This window comes from Photinus pyralis, unplaced genomic scaffold (genome assembly GCF_008802855.1).
Source record: "Photinus pyralis isolate 1611_PpyrPB1 unplaced genomic scaffold, Ppyr1.3 Ppyr1.4_LG9, whole genome shotgun sequence".
Lineage (NCBI taxonomy): Eukaryota > Metazoa > Arthropoda > Insecta > Coleoptera > Lampyridae > Photinus > Photinus pyralis.
Window position 1 is genome coordinate 8388350 of NW_022170878.1, and position 17062 is coordinate 8405411.

Below are 17062 nucleotides of genomic sequence, written 5' to 3' on the forward strand. Positions count from 1 at the left end.
AAAATGCTGCGCTCCCGTTTTTCTTTCTCCAAAAAAGGATACATTCCACACTTTACTTTATTAAATTTAAATTCTTGTATATTTTTGTATCAGGAGAAAATAAACCATTCATGGTACCAGGCCAAACTCTCCTACGAGGGGAGCAGAATAAACTTGCAGGTCTCTTTCTAACCTCCGTAGTCCAAAAGAACTTCATAAATTATGTTTCTACTCCTAATACATGGAGTACCTGTTGGAAACGGTTTCGGAACCTTTGTCTATCAAGAGAATGTAATCAGTGAAGGATTTTTCTAAAAAGAGTCATCTACATGGATTTTCGTCAGCTCTTTGTACGTGGAGTACTTTTCCGAAGTGGATTCTAAACCTTCCTCTACCAGATAAGCAGGCAAAAAGAGGTCCCTAACCTCAGACGGGTCACAGTTTCATAAACTCTTCTGGTTGCCAGGAGAACATCTTAAATCGTAACTTTGTATACCTTATAACCATTATTTTTGTATCAGGAGAGTACATTTCCTAATAACCCCCCAGTAATGAAATACTCTCCAACGTGTGGAACGATCCAATTACATTTTCCGATTACTCCCATGGACGATCTTGTCTTGGGGAGGATATTCAATACTCCCCCGACACCCCTAGTTAGGTACTGCTTTCCTCCCCAAAATGTGTAGTACCATAGTACACCATAATTTGTTGAGAGAGTCTTAAAGGCCTTGAAGCAGAACACATGACCGGGGGGGGGGGGGGGGCTGAATAACCTCCATCAAAGAAATTCCACCAATCTTCCGAAAGCTCTCATGGAAGATCGTGCCTTCCCTTTGCCGGGGAGTACTCTACTGGGCAGTACCAATTTCTTTTCCAAAATGTTAAAAAGTCGTACCCTCCCTTTTCCGGGCAGTATCGTCTACGGGACAGGGGGGATGTATTTGAGCCCCCCCCCCCCCGAACTACCTTCTTTCCCAAAGTGTCTAGTACCCGTACCATTTGCACGATAATTTTTGGAAAGGCTCATACAAATACACTACCTCTCCCAAATACTATAATAAAAGATCGTTCTCTCTATTAGCCGGGGAGAGCTCTTTACTAGGGGAGATTACAGACCCCCCCCCCATAATTTTTGGAAAGAGCATTAAGGTTTGAACGTTTTGAAGAACACGTCACCAGGTGGTCTGGAGGTATGGTCTCTACGGGGGGGGGCTGCGTCACCGAGGGATCCCATACATCCCAGACCCCCACCCCCCCGTGTAGTGCTTTGAAGCAGAACGAATGAAATCTCCCAAAGACTATCATATCCTCTTGTCGGCGAGTACTCTCCACTGGAGGGTATTCCTAACTCCCCAGGCGCCCTGTACTACTTTCTTCCCCAAAATGTCTACTACCCTTACAACTTACAGCATCATTTCTGGAAAAAGGCGATTCAATTACATCTTCCAAATACTATCATAAAAGATCGTGCCATTCCTTTGTCGGGGAGTACTTTCTACGACTAGAGGGGGGTGGGGGGGGCGCAAACCTCCCGGTACTACGTTTTCCCCAACATGTGTAGTACCGTTACCACTTACACCACAATATTTGAAATGAGCCTCACCGGGCGGGGGGGGGGGGGGGTAAGACGATTCAATTGCATCTCCCCCCAGTAAATAAATAACCCCTCCCCCTTTTAATGAGTACCACGATTTAATTACATCTCCCAAATCATAACATATCGTGGTCTCCATTTTTTGCCGGGGAGAACTCTTTCCTGGAGGGTATTCCAAACCCCGCCGGTACTACTTTCTTCCCCAAAATGTGTAGTGCCATAATGAGCCTTATGGGCTGAACGTTTTGAGGCAGAACGCGTCACCGGGAGGTCTGGGAAGTATGGAGTAACCCCCCCCCCTCCACCTTTCATAAAAGATCGTTCTCTTCCTTTGCAGGAGAGTTCTCTTTTAACTGAGTACTCTAGACCCCCCAGACCCCACGAGTACTACGTTCTTCCCCAACATGTCTAGTACCCTTACCACTCACACCATAATTTTTGGAAGGTCCTTAAGGATTGAAAGTTTAGAAAAAAGCGCGTCACCGACGGGTCTGGGGGTATGGCATACGTAGAGAAATACCCTAAAATGTCTAAGACGATTCTCCCAAATGCTGCCCTCCCTTTGTCGTGGAGTACTCCCTCCCGGTATTACTTTCTTCTCCAAAATTTTTAGTACCGTTACCACTTACAGCATAATTTTTGGAATGAGCCTTAAGGACTGAACGTTTTGAACAAGAACGCGAGTAGTCTAGGAGTATGACATACGTATATATAAATCCCCCCCCCCCCCCACCATGTGTAGGACGATTCATTTACATCTCTCAAACACTACAAAAAGAGATCGTGCTCTTCCTTCGCCGGGATATACTCGCTATTGCTACCCCCCAGACCCCCCTTATCCAAAAAGTGTGGGCAATAGCACTTTTTTAAAACAAGAACTTATCTCTTTGCAAGACTATCCTGTAGAAAATGGAATTTTGCTCAAGACGATTGGACTGTACCTGTTTCCAAAATCGTTTTTATTTGAGTACGTAGTACCCGAGGGTCTGGACGGTATTCAGGGTCCCCCAGTATCTCCCGAATGCTATAACAGACATCCTCAAGAACGACGAGACTATCGAACTCTAGTACTATCCTGCGGAGTATTGTAATGCCCCTCGGAAGAGTAAATTTCGACCGTCTTTTTCCAAAACCATTCATTCATTAGTGCCGCCCGCTTTTGTTGGAGGGCATAGTACCGGGTGATCGGGGGGAGGGAGAGGGGATTCTTTCTTTAGCTTCTGAAGAAAAATATCTGCATCCTCGGGAGATTCAGAATCAGAAAATCATACGTGGAACATTTCCTGGCAAGGTTTAGCTTTGCCTACAAGGAGAACATTACGAACGGGCGAGGGGGAGGGGTATTTTTGTAACCACAGCAGGTTCTACACCTTATTCTCGATTTTTTCAGGCGGGCATAGGGTTCGCGAACATAAAGCCGTATGATTTCGTAAATATTCTTTCGCTGCCAGGAGAACATGATATAGACGAAGGTTTCTCACTTCATTCTGACTTTGATATCAGCATGGTACGTTGCGCGCGAGATTTTTCTATGTATAACAGGAGAACGTTTTGGATATTTTTTTGCTACCAGGAGATCAGAATTAATTTCTTCAATGAAATTTTTAATGTTTGTATCAGGAGAATATGATGTGCACGGAGGTGTATCTGCATGTCATACACGAAGTAACTGTCCGCATATTTTTCTACTACCAGGAAAGCATAAACTGAGTTACAGTTCTGTTGGAAGTGTTTCCTTCCATTATACACGGAGTATGTATGTCACCAATTAAGAAATCTAGTAATCAAACTTGTATATTACAGTAATGGTGGGCCGACTTTCTTTATACACACGGGTATTGATAGTGATCGTTGACCATCTCGGATATTGAATCTTCGTGAATGTTTAATTACATACTTTTAGTCTTCAAGCATGGTAGTTTTTCTGGTTTTCTATTAGGGCTACAGGTACCAAAGAGACAAAGGACAAATCACGTCTGTTATTCTTCACCCCAATCTCCTCATCGCAGGAAGGAGCAATATCCAATAAACCCAGTAATGCGCGACAATCCTTACAAGGAATGCCGATAATAAACAACGAGTCGAGTGCCGAAACGAAATATTGTCGCATTCATCATTTTCCGTTTACCTACCTGCTTCCATCAATTCTCCTCAAGCGAGGCGACGATTTATTGTGAGTACATGGATGAGAACGTAACGTTTTTATTTATTACAAGCGTCGTAAATTGCGCGCCGAACTTGTGTTGCCATTTTTTGAACGTAAAAAGCAGGCGCTGAAACGAAGGAATGGTGTATTAAAAAAGCAGAAGACGTTAACATCTCGTTCCTGCGTGTTTTACGGCGGGTGGCTAATAAAGATTTACAGACTTTTGTTGCCTTTGCGCTAGAAGTTTGTACCTAATCTGAATTCAAAGTCTTGGAAAGCGAGCGCGTGTTTACTAGCTTGCCTACAGCTTCATTAATGGGAATTCGTAGACTATTTCAAATACATGCCGGTCACAGATTTGTTAAACTATGAATTCAACATTTCTTAGATAATTGCTCTGCGCTCCTGATAGCAATGAAGTTGTAAAACTACAAATGCACTGTGAGAAACTCGCTCTTTTTCTCTCATCGTCGTTATACGCCCCTCACTTTTGCTCGGCGCATTATCATCTGGGCGGTTAATGGAAAACCGCCATTAGGGGCAAAGGGTTTTTTTTCAAACACCGATTTGTAAATCAATCCAATTCGCATTAACGACGTTTAACGAGAATGCGGCCGACCGTAAAAATGCACGAGGTACCTATTAAAATAGTTGCGCGCACTTTCATCTTTATAGTGCCACAACGCTTTTTACGTTTGAATAAATTATGAAACTACTTTGTATGGTAATGGGAATCTGCGCATGGATGGTCTAAAATGTGCGCGTTTCTGCATATGCGAATGCAGAATTGATATGTTCTGGTAGGCAAATTTTGTCTAAGGATATTTGTAACAGGAGCACAAACAGGAGGTGACTGATTTAACAAAGAAATTTTTCCTCTCTCTGAATCAGGAGCACAGAAGGTTGAATTGCAAGTAAATTGCATTGCCTTGGTATGTTATCCTGATACTTGCAAGTGATATTCGTAATTATTTTCTCTCGTATATTCTATGGAAAATAAATTTCCTCCTAAATTTACTGAATCAGGGGCGTAGGATGTCAATGCGTAGAGTTCTGATACGCTATGCTGATCTTTTCCAAGGAGCATCAAGAGCATGGGATAATGTGCGAGTGTATTTCTTCCTAATTGAGGTATACAGCATTGGCATGTTCTCCTGATACACAAGCATTCTTCAATATTCTTGTATCAGAAGCACAAGGCATATTCTGCCTAAAACAATTTTTTCTTAAAAGTTGCAGTATCAGGACTACAGAGAGCGGAAGGTTGCCTCTTCATTGATACGTACAAAAATCGTATGTTTGTCTGATACCCAAAGCTTCAGAGTGCTTTGCAGCAAGAGCGAGAATGCAAGGAGGAAGTTTCTGGAGTAACAAATACGTTCTGGAATACTCCATACAAGACAATTATCAAACATACAGTATCAAGAAAATAGAAGTGCAAGTAGGCGGAACCCGATGCACAAACCTCCTTCAGAAGTCTATGTAGCAGGAGCCCAGGATCGGTTTCTACATTAGCTAAAGGTGATGTACCAGGAGCGTAGAAGACCGAGGTGTAGGCAGATGCCTCATTTGTAGGTAACTACAATATTGGTATGTTTGCCAAATTTGATCTAGAAGCCCCTTCTAGCAGGAAAAGGGATTGATCAACAAATACCTCTCCTCGTATTCTCCGTCAAAAATATATATCGTATCAGGAGCGTAGAAGGTCGAGGTGTAGGCAGAAAAATTCTTTCAGTATTGATATATTGATATGTTCTCCTGGCAGGAAAATGTTATCTAGAAGCCTTTTGTAGTTAGTTTGTTACGTTTTCCTGATAGCTAAATTTTATCTAGAATCCTTTTGGAAGACCAACGAGTACTTCTTCGCATATTCACCATGGAATTTTACCCTAAACTTCTTTTATAAGGAGCGTAGAAGCCCCATACATTGATAAATATTTACATTGCCATGTTCTCCTGATAGAAAGAGTTTATATAGAAACCATATGCAGCAGGGAAACTGATTGATCAATGAAGGCTCCATGTAAAATATATTTCGTTTTAAATTTGCTGTATCAGGAGCGTAGATTGCCGACGTGCCGCCAATTTGTACTTTCGGTATGTTCTCCTGGTACCTAAATTTTCTCTAGAAGTCAATTGAAACCGTAATTTTTGAAACAAGGACTTCGAACTTAGCGACACTGTTCTGCACTATGATTAGTCTTGAAATCAATCTGAACGCTATTGTTTGAGTGCTTAGTACCGGAGGGTTTGGGGAGCAAAGATATCTCCTCGATGTATAGGAAGATTAAATTACATCTCCCGAACACCGGCCGGTGTGCCCTATGGGGGGGGGGGTCTAGTATTCCGTTCTAAGGTTCATGTATCAAGAGCGTAGAAGGCCGATGTATTGGCGTACGTTACGTTGATAGATGTTCGCAGTATTGCTATGTTCTCCTGGTGTAACTTAATCAGGAGTACATTGGAGGGCTGAGGTGCAAGTAAGTTTCATCTTAATTATGCGCACCCCCTTCTCCTGATACGTGCAAGAGTAAAAGTGATAGATCAATAAGTACATGCAGTCTTATTCTCTACGGAATGCAAATTTCGTTTTAATGTTGCTGTATCAGCAGCGTAAAAGGGCAATCTATTGGTGTACGATGCGTTGAATGATGTTTGCAGTATTGCTATGTTCTTCTGATTATTTAGAAACATTTTGCAGCAAGGAAAGTGGTTGAACGGCGAAGTCTCCATAAAAAATAGATTTCGTTTTATCTTTGCTGTATCAGAAGCGTAAATTGCAAATTGCTAGGGAGTTTGTGGTTTGGCGTGTTCTCCTGGTTGCTATACTTTAACTAGTAACCCTTTGCAAGACCAAGAAATACTTTCGCTATGGAAATTTGTCCCAAAGTTGATCGATGTTTGCAGTACTGCTGTTCTCCTGATAGACAATTTTGATTTAGAAACCATTTGCGACCGAGTAAGTGGTAGATCAACGAAGTCTCCATAAAATAAATTCGTTTTATGGTTGCCGTATCAGGATTGCAGATGATCGATGGCTTGAAAACCAGGAACTTGAGGAGTCCATCAGGCGCATACAATCAAGAAAGGCGACTAACAAATACTCTTCTCCTCTACTATACATGAGAAATAAATGTTAACCCAAACTTCATGTCCAACTCACTTTCTCTCATTTTGTCCGTTAAAATTTAATTTAGTCCTAGAACAGCTGTATCAGGGGCGCAGAAGGAGCGCAGATGCTTGCAATAGGTTTTCCTGGTAGCGAAACTGTATCTAGGTACCTTTTGCAATAGGAAAAGTAATTAGTCATCGAATACCTCTTGTCATACTCTCTTTGAAAATTAAATGTCGTGCTAAAGTTGATGTACTAGGAGCGCAGAAAGCCGAGGTGTTGACCGATATCTGTGGTATGTCCTCCTGATTGCCAAACTTTATCTAGAAACCTTTCGTGCCAGGGAAATAAACAGTTTGTTAATATGAGCATATCAGGAGCGTAGAAGAGACCTTCTTTAAGGACCTTTGTAACGGGAGAAGTGATTGAGTAACCAATACATGAAAAGTAAATATCAGGAAGGTAATAGGAGGCTGAGGTGTGGGCGGAGTAATTATATGTTCTCCTGGTTGCCACATTTGATCTAGGAACATTTTGTAACAGGAAACGTGATTGATCAAGATACTAAATTTCCTCTAACAGGAGTCCTTGTTTGTTTAATTCTGTTCTATACACTTAGCATTAAAAATTACGAAGTTTTACAAAAATAAAGCAAGACACGACGTTGTTAAACAGAACTAGGGCGTGCTTGTGGCGTTTTCCATCGATACATCTTTCGAAGTCATCGAAATAAAAGTGTTTCCTTGCGAAAATGAGAAATTGATTGCTTGTATGTGTATGAAGTTTGCCATTTCGGATGACGCGCGTTAGTCGTGATGGATCTATCGTCGTTCGCTATTGTGCATCCGTGCTCAAGAAAGTGTATTAGTAATTAGAGAATACCGTAATCGTATTAATTAGGAGCGTGGCCGATTCAATTTGTTCATCGAATTTTCTTTTTTTTGCAGATACTCGAAGGACTAATTGCGGACCCCGATGAGGGTAAGTACGTGATTTCTGCGCACTTTCTTAAAATTGCTGACATCGCTCTTGTTATTAGCGAGAGCAAAAGTCCTCGACTTTTTTTTGTCCATAGCAACGCCGGAAGAATTAATCCGGTTTATACAGAGACATTTTCGCGCCGTGTCTAATTAAGTGGAAGATTTCTTTTTTTATCTTTTCGCGCTTGAACGACGTCGCGCGACGTTAATTTTTTCCCATTCATCGGGCCGTATCCTAAAATTTTAATTAAATGCGTTCCATTTAGTGCTCGAACCTAAAACCGTTTCAAGAGACACGACAGGAGCAATCTAGTTATAATAGTCTTGTTTTTAATCGACCCCTTAAACTGTTACTTATTGAAATAGTCTCCTGCTGCTTGAGTATAAAGCTCATTAGGACGCTGAATTTGTACCTTCAATTTCATTTCTTGCTCGAATTATGGACTTCTTTGAATTTAGAACCTAATTTTCCCCCAGTAGGTATATACGAAGATCTTACACTAATTAAAGGAAGCATTGACTCATTCACGAAATGTGTTTCTCAGGGGTATTTCATACCCCCCAAACCACCCACTGCTACCATCTGGGCTAAAATAGTCTGCATCGCCGGTAATCCGCTATCATTTCAGTTCTCTGCATAGTGATATCGAACCTATCTCTGGGGGGGCATGGACCCCCTCCACGCCGTATATACGAAAGTCATACTGTAATTAAAGGAAATATTGAATCATCCTTGAAATTTGATTCTGGGGGGCCAAAACAGACAGCCTCGGCGCTCTCGTTTTCTGCATAACACTATCAAACCTAACACCGGAGGCCTACGTGGTACCGAATACCTTCCCGTATATACAAAAGTCTTACTGTAATTAAAAGAAACATTGAATCATTCATGGAATGCGTTTCTGGAGGGGTATTCCATACCCCCAGACCCCCCGGTGCTACATTCTCTTCCAAAGCACTCTGCCTCGGCGCTCTCGTTTCCGTTTTCTGCATAAAATTATCGAACCTATCACTGGGGAGTCTAGGGGATATGGAATACCTCCCACTATATACAAAAGTCTCTTGTAATTAAAGGAAACATGGAATCATTCATGAAATGTGTTTCTGGGGGGGGTATTCCAGACCCCCCGGTGTTATATTGACCACCAAAACATCCTGCCTCGCCCCTCTCGTTTCCGTTTTCTGCAGAACACTATCGAACCTATCACTGGGGGGTGTAGGGGGTATGGAATACCTTCCAGTATATACAAAAGTCTTACTGTAATTAAAGGAAACATGGAATCATTCATGGAAAGTGTTTCTGGGGGGTGTTCCATACCCCCCAGAACCCCCGGTGTTATATTGTCCACCAAAACATCCTGCCTCGCCCCTCTCGTTTCCGTTTTCTGCAGAAAACTATCGAACCTATCACTGAGGGGTGTAGGGGGTATGGAATACCTTCCAGTATATACAAAAGTCTTACTGTAATTAAAGGAAACATGGAATCATTCATGGAAAGTGTTTCTGGGGGGTGTTCCATACCCCCCAGAACCCCCGGTGTTATATTGTCCACCAAAACATCCTGCCTCGCCCCTCTCGTTTCCGTTTTCTGCAGAAAACTATCGAACCTATCACTGAGGGGTGTAGGGGGTATGGAATACCTTCCAGTATATACAAAAGTCTTACTGTAATTAAAGGAAACATGGAATCATTCATGGAAAGTGTTTCTGGGGGGGGGGGGTATTCCATACCCCACAGAATCCCCGGTGTTACATTCTCTACCAAAACAGTCTGCCTCGCTCCTCTCGTTTCCGTTTTCTGCATAACACCATCGAACCTATCACTGGGGGGTGTAGGGGGTATGGAATACCTTCCAGTATATACAAAAGACTTACTGTAACTAAAGGGAACATGGAATCATTCATGGAAAGTGTTTCTGGGGGGTATTCCATACCCTCCAGACCCCCCGGTGTTATATTGTCCACCAAAACAGTCTGCCGCGCTCCTCTCGTTTTCCGTTTTCTGCATAACACCATCGAACCTATCACTGGGGGGTCTAGGGGGTATGAAATACCTTCCAGTATATACAAAAGACTTACTGTAATTAAAGGAGACATGCAATGTGTTTCTGGGAATACCCCCAGACCCGCCGGTGTTATATTGTCCACTAAAACAGTCTGCCTCTCCCCTCTCGTTTCCGTTTTCTGCAGAACACTCGAACCTATCACTGGGGGGTCTAGGGGGTATGGAATACCTCCCAGTATATACAAAAGTCTCTTGTAATTAAAGGAAACATGTAATCATTCATTAAATGTGTTTCTGGGGGGGGGGGGGGTATTCCATACCCCCAGACCCCCCGGTGTTACACTGTCCACTAAAACAGTCTGCCTCTACCCTCTCGTTTCCGTTTTCTGCAGAACACTATCGAACCTATCACTGGGGAGTGTAGGGGGTATGGAATACCTTCCAGTATATACAAAAGTCTTACTGTAATTAAAGGAAACATGGAATCATTCATGGAAAGTGTTTCTGGGGGGTATTCCATACCCCACAGAACCCCCGGTGTTACATTCTCCACCAAAACAGTCTGCCTCGCTCCTCTCGTTTCCGTTTTCTGCATAACACCATCGAACCTGTCACTGGGGGGTCTAGAGGGTATGGAATACCTCCCAGTATATACAAAAGTGTTACTGTAATTCAAGGAAACATGGAATCATTCATGGAAAGTGTTTCTGGGGGTATTCCACATCCTCCACATCCCCCAGTGGTATATTGCCCACCAAAACAGTCTGCCTCGGCGCTCTCGTTTTCCGTTTTCTGCATAACACTATCGAAGCTATCACTGGGGGGCTAGGGGGTATGGAATACCTCCCAGTATATACAAAAGTCTCTTGTAATTAAAGGAAACATGGAATCATTCATTAAATGTGTTTCTGGGGGGTATTCCATACCCCCCAGACCCCCCGGTGTTATATTGTCCACAAAACAGTCTGCCTCTCCCCTCTCGTTTCCGTTTTCTGCAGAACACTATCGAACCTATCACTGGGGGGTCTAGGGGGTATGGAATACCTCCCAGTATATACAAAAATCTTACTGTAATTAAAGGAAACATGGAATCATCCATATCCATGGAATGTGTTTCTGGGGGGTATTCCATACCCCCCAGACCCCCCGGTGTTATATTGTCCACCAAAACAGTCTGTCTCGCCCCTCTCGTTTCCGTTTTCTGCAGACCCCCCGATGTTACATTCTCCACCAAAACAGTCTTCCTCGCTGCTCTCGTTTCCGTTTTCTGCATAACACCATCGAACCTATAACTGGGGGGTCTAGGGAGTATGGAATACCTCCCAGTATAAACAAAAGTCTTACTGTAATTAAAGGCAACATTGAATCATTAAAATTTTGACCTCTAACCTCAAATATGACCTGCATTTCTAATTCTAGAGGACTTTTCCGCCCTGACTCGGCTTATACATTTTTCTTAATTAGAAAAGAAAGTCGTATAAAATTGTTTGTAATTCGGCCTCCTTATTTGCTGCGTATACTGCTAGAGTCGCTACTTCCAAATCAGAACGCTAAATTTAGGCTTGTAATTCCAATTTGGGGCCTTATACATTTTTTTTTAATTAAAAACGAGAGCTTATTACCGGCCTCCTAGGGACTCTCTAGGAACCTTCTGGGTTCCTTACGAGGACCCTTTAAAGCCTACTGAAGGCCGACTAAAGAGACTTTCTCCACAATCCCGGGATCCGGGAAAACATCATTTATATGCTTCGGGAGCCCTGGAGGAATTCTAAGGACTTTGCGGATACCATTGAGAGACCTAAAACAACTCAGCCGCCATGCGTATCCTAAAGATACCACTCACAAATTGAATTACCCTCAAAACCCCATGGAGGTCCTTGAGTAAACACTGTAGAGACTCTTGAGACTATGGAGGCCATCAGGAATTGAAAACCCTACTACACTATGTATAGAGATGTGGGTTTTGGGGACCCTAAGGGCTGTAAAGTGACCCTAAGGACTAAAGTTACTCTTGTAGTCATTAGAGGCATGAATGAGTTTCGCTTTTAGGGCTTTTTACAGTAGACGAGAGTTAACATATTTAGAAGAGTGGGTCAAATTGTATTGTAGGACGCCCCTGCAACACATCCAACGTAAAGCTTGCTATAACCGAAGGAGCTTAATACGAAAATGAAAGCTGCATCTCGCAAACGTTGTTCTAACAATATTGGCACGGAGAAGATGACAATCGATACTCGGCAAACGTTCGCTAAATCTCCCCTTCGCGTACGTGCATAAAGATTCCGCGATCGTACGCCGCCATTATGTATATATCATGCAATATGGTAGACGTTGTAAAAGTTTGATAAAGTGCGCCATTCCTCTTCCTTTCAAACGGCGCGTTAAGCCGAGTTCTTTGTAGTTTAAGCGCCGTAAAACTATGATAAACTTTTCGCAACTCTTGTTGTGTGTAATGGAAAACAAATTTGGGACAAGAGACGTCCATAAATCTAGCGGAAAGTTCTGTCACTTTTTCTGGACTGTTTTCAATATCAATTTCGGCTAAGCTAAGCAGTCCATTACTAACTTCGTATTATTCAAAAATTCAAATGTCGCGCCCAATTTCCTTCTAACGACCACTTAGGCTTGTGGGTTTCACTAAAGTTTCCACTCTCGTGCGGTTATGTAGTCCTGTTACTTCAATCTTAACTAGATTTTGTATCCTTTTCTGTGTTCCTGATTTTAACAATCTGAAGAGGTAGGTGTGTATCAGGATGACAGAGGAAGTGAGGTCTTGTTTTAAGCTTTTTCGTGTTCTGTAAGGAAAAAGTAATAACGAGCAACCAATTTTACACCGTCTTCTGTGATCCTGTTCTTGAATAAGGCTAGCGTAATATGCGAGAAGGGATTTAGTGAGCGATTTAGAGCCGCTTATGTATCTCTGATCGTCTAAACTCGTAGTTCTGTATCAGGGTAACAGCTTGTCATTGAGTTTGACCGTTTCTGTGATTCTGTTACAACACCCTTTAAGGGGTGAATTCAGTGAAACATAGTACTTATATCTGACAAGGTGTTTGACTGCAAGTTTTCTTCACGCTTCCTTGCGATCCTGATAACTTATTTATAAGAAGAGGGATTCTATGAAGCCGACATACTGCTCGAAAAGGTTTCTGGCAACCAACCCCTCTTCCGTTGTCCTGATCTTGTAACAAAAAAACAGAGTAACTGAGATTTTGTATTGATAATGAATTATACACCCCTTACAGCCTCTGAGGACGTCTTACAATAATTCGTGTAAAAGACACATTGATGTCAAGGAAACAGAACTCTTGAAATAACCAATTTTAAACAATCTTGCGTTTCTGTGACCCTGATCTTGAACATTTGTAGAAAATTTGTAACAGGAAAGCAGGATAACGGAGATTTTGTATTTATAATGGGTTTTACACCCTCTCAAGCTTCTGAGGAAATTTTACAATAGACCGTATGAGACAAATTGATGCCAGAGAAACGGGAACGTTCTTTGGTGTCTGTGGCCCTGATCTTCAACATCTGTAGAAGAAAACTTGTAACAGGAAAGCAAAATAACTGAGATTTTGTACTGATAATGGATTTTGCACCCTCAAAAGTTTATGAGGGCGTCCTACAATAGTTTGTATTAGAAGTATTGATTCCAGGAAAACAGAACACTTGCAACAACAAATTTTAAACGATCTTGCGTTTCTGTGATCCTGATCTTGAACATTTGTAAAAGAAAATTTGTAACAGGAAAGCAGGATAACTGAGATTTTTTATTGATAATTAATTTTACACTCTCTAAAGTTTCTGAGGAAACCTTACAATTTCATGCCAGGGAAATATAACACCTTACAGTTAGATAACCAGTTTTAAACGATCTTCCTTTTCTGTGATCCTGATCTTGAACATTTGTAAAAGAAATGTTGTAACAGGAAAGCAGAATAACGGAGATTTTGTATTGATAATAGATTTTACACCCTCTAAAATTTCCGAGGGCGTGCTACAATAGTTCGTATTAGAAATATTGATGCTTGGAAAACAGAACACTTGAGACAACAAATTTTAAACGATCTTGCGTTTTTGTGATCCTGATCTTGAAAATTTGTAAAAGAATATTTGTAACAGGGAAGCAGGATAACCGAGATTTTGTATTGATAATGAGTTTTACAGCCTCTCAAGCTTCTGAGGAAATCTTACAATAGATCGTATAAGAGACATTGATGCCAGGGAAACAGAACACTGGAAACAACCAATTTTGAACGTTCTTGCGTGTCTGTAGCTCTGATCTATAGAAGAAGACTTGTCACAGGAAAACAGGATAACTGAAATTTTGTATTGATAATGGATTTTGCACCCTCTAAAGTTTCTACGTCCTACAATAGTTCATTCTAGAGAAATTGATGCTAGGAAAACAGAACCCTTGGGACAACCAATTTTAAACGATCTTGCGTTTCTGTGATCCTGATCTTGAATGAATAGGTTTAAATCAGCAGATCAAAATGAACGGCGTGTTGTCGGGGTAATGAATTTCACCTCCTTTTTCGTTCAGGGGAACATAATAAATAAGGGATTTCCTGACTTTCTCACGATTCTGTAATCATTTTAATAGTAATTTTAATGAGACATTCATTTTAGGGAAACAACATCTGAGGAGGTCGGTTACAAGTAATTTTAGACCTTTTGCCGATCATGTGGTTTTAATACATTAATTTTCAAAAATGAGGGTTGGTACCAGGAGGTCAGAAGGAATGAAAAACTGTCCGACCATCAGTTTTAAACGATCTCTTGAGCTTCTCAAGCCCCAGTCTTTAGAAACTGTGACAGGAACTTTGTATTAGGAGCAAACTATTGCTTTACAATGAATTTTACGTTCTTTTACGTTTATGAGGTTATGTTAAACACATTTTTCCGAAATAAATTTAAATCCGGTATACATTACACCTGAGACTGTACATTTTGTGATCCTGATACATCAATTCTGAAAGTTTAGGCGAGAGTACGTCTAAGCATCAATTTTGAACCTTCTTGGCATTTGTGCTCCTGATCTTTCAATGCCAAGTTTGTGTCGGGAGAACAGTATAAGTGAGAAATTCAGAATTTACATTCTCCTGCATGTCTGAGATATTATTGCAGTACCTTTTAAGAAAGAAATCATGGACGCAGTGCTTGAGACGGTATCACAATCAATTTTGACCTCCTTGCGATTCTGTGATCCTGAATTGGATAACTTGTAGAAGATTTACCTTTACCTGGCAATAGGTTTTCATATCCTTGCACGTTTTGGGATCGTGGACAGTTTGTAGAAAGAGAGCAGAACATAAGTACGATTGTGTGACACTGACAATGACGCCCTCTTATATTTTACGTTTCTGCGATCCTGATACCTTAATTTTAAGTAGGTCTGAGCTTTGATTTTTTTGCGTTTATGTAGTCTTGATACTGGCCACTTTGTATAAGGAAGTTTGTGTCATGAAAGGGACTATACACCTGCCTCCGATTTTGCAATTTCGTTAAAATTTCAAAGGGAGAAAAATATCGCGGAAGCACGATGCGAATGTATCTGAGAAATTATTTTATACCTTCTTGTGTTTCTGTGACCCTGCTACGACATATGTGTAAGGAGGTGTTTCACGACCAATATGCAACAGTCTTCTGTTTCTGCGTTTCCGATGTTACCAATTTGCAGAGGAAACTTTATACCAGGGAAACAGGAAAAATCAGACGTAACCAGTCACACTCTTTTACACTTTCTGAGGTCCTAATTGACAATTTGTAAAAAATAATTCGCATCAGGGGGAAGAACGCGTGAGATGCTGCCCGAATGATAAATTTTCACACCTTCTTACGCTTCCGGAAGCTGTTACAATAAATTCATATCAGGGAACCATAGATCATGGATAGGTGATTTTTCACATTCTTGCGTTTCTATGAGTCAGACTTTTTTGTGATCCTGATCTTAACAATCAGTTTGCATGAGGAAGTTTGTATCAGAAGATCTTAAGAAAAGAGATGATGCCTGACAATGTTTAGGTTTCTAAGAACTGCTACAATCATAGTACTAAATATTAGGGTAACGCATCCTGAGACGCTGGCAGACTACTTATTATCTACATTATTGCGTTTCTGTGATCGCTTGATTGGTTTGAATACCAATATTCAACCTTCTTTTGTTTCTGCGTTCCCGATCTTGCCAATTTGCATGTATCAGGAGAGCAGAACAAGTAAAATGTTTCCTGATAATGAATTACGCTCATTTCTGTTTACTGCAGTTTTCAGGCAAACTTAATACCCGAGAAACTGTCTATTTTTACATTTAGCGTTTCTGTGACCCTTATACATCAATTTTTAGAAATCATAGTGTAGGAAAAGGTGAAAATTATTTTTAAAACCTGCTGACATTTCCGAAGTCTTAATATTGACAGTTTGTGTTAAGGGGAACAGTGAAGGATACGTTTCGTGACAATAAATTCTTATCCTCTCACATTTCTGGGGCCCTATTACAGTTATATTTAAGGTCGCAGTTCATAGCAGAAGAACATTACCCCTGAGAATGTAACTGACATTTAATTGTAAATCTTCTTTCGCCTTTGCGGTGCAAGCACATCAATTTTTAGGGATTTGGTATTAGGCTGACATAATGCGTGCGAAGAGAAAAATGAGAAGGGAAACTTACACCCTTTTACGTGTCTGGGAACAGCTACAATAATTCCTAAGAGGTAAATTTGTACTAGGGGGTGAGGTTAGTTGCTATGTGACCTCTTTAGATTCCTGTACTTTTGATACATTGATTGGATTTTACACTTTGATGCGGTCCTGTGCTACTAATTTACCTCTAGTATGTATCAGGAGAGCATAATAGATAAGAAGTTGTTTGAAATCAAGTTTCATACTCGTTTGCATTTCTGTTATTCAAATACAATCCTTATCAGGCGATCCAACACCTCCTTTCTGTGACCCTGACACTTCTCCGCAGTTCAAACGTCATAAAAGTGCAATAAACATCTCGCGATAGTTTCCGTTAAAGTTACAAACGTGGAATGGCTTTCGTTTCGTGGAAAACAAATTGGAGAAAAACTGCGGCCGTAAATCTTAGGAAAAGCAGCTCCATTGTCATGGATACACGTGAGTTTCCATTAACGAACACATCCCACGCAAATTTTCCACGATCTCCTTTTGTACGAGATACCTTTTAAGTGTGGTCACCGGCCACTGATCTCCGTAACGATAGAAACATCGGCATTAGCCGC

The 17062-nt window shown here is 41.2% G+C and overlaps 1 protein-coding gene across 4 annotated transcripts in view; it reads left to right on the forward strand.

The window, feature by feature from the left end:
- LOC116180612 (sex peptide receptor-like) overlaps positions 1-17062 on the forward strand; it is a 561029-nt gene that overhangs the window by 511963 nt on the left and 32004 nt on the right. For 3 of the 4 annotated variants that reach the window (XM_031500693.1, XM_031500692.1, XM_031500694.1), the window contains one exon: positions 7782-7815. The exons of the other annotated variant lie outside the window; for it this stretch is intronic. The gene's annotated coding sequence lies outside the window, so the exon portion shown is untranslated. The remainder of the gene's footprint in view (positions 1-7781; positions 7816-17062) is intronic. 4 annotated transcript variants of the gene reach the window in all.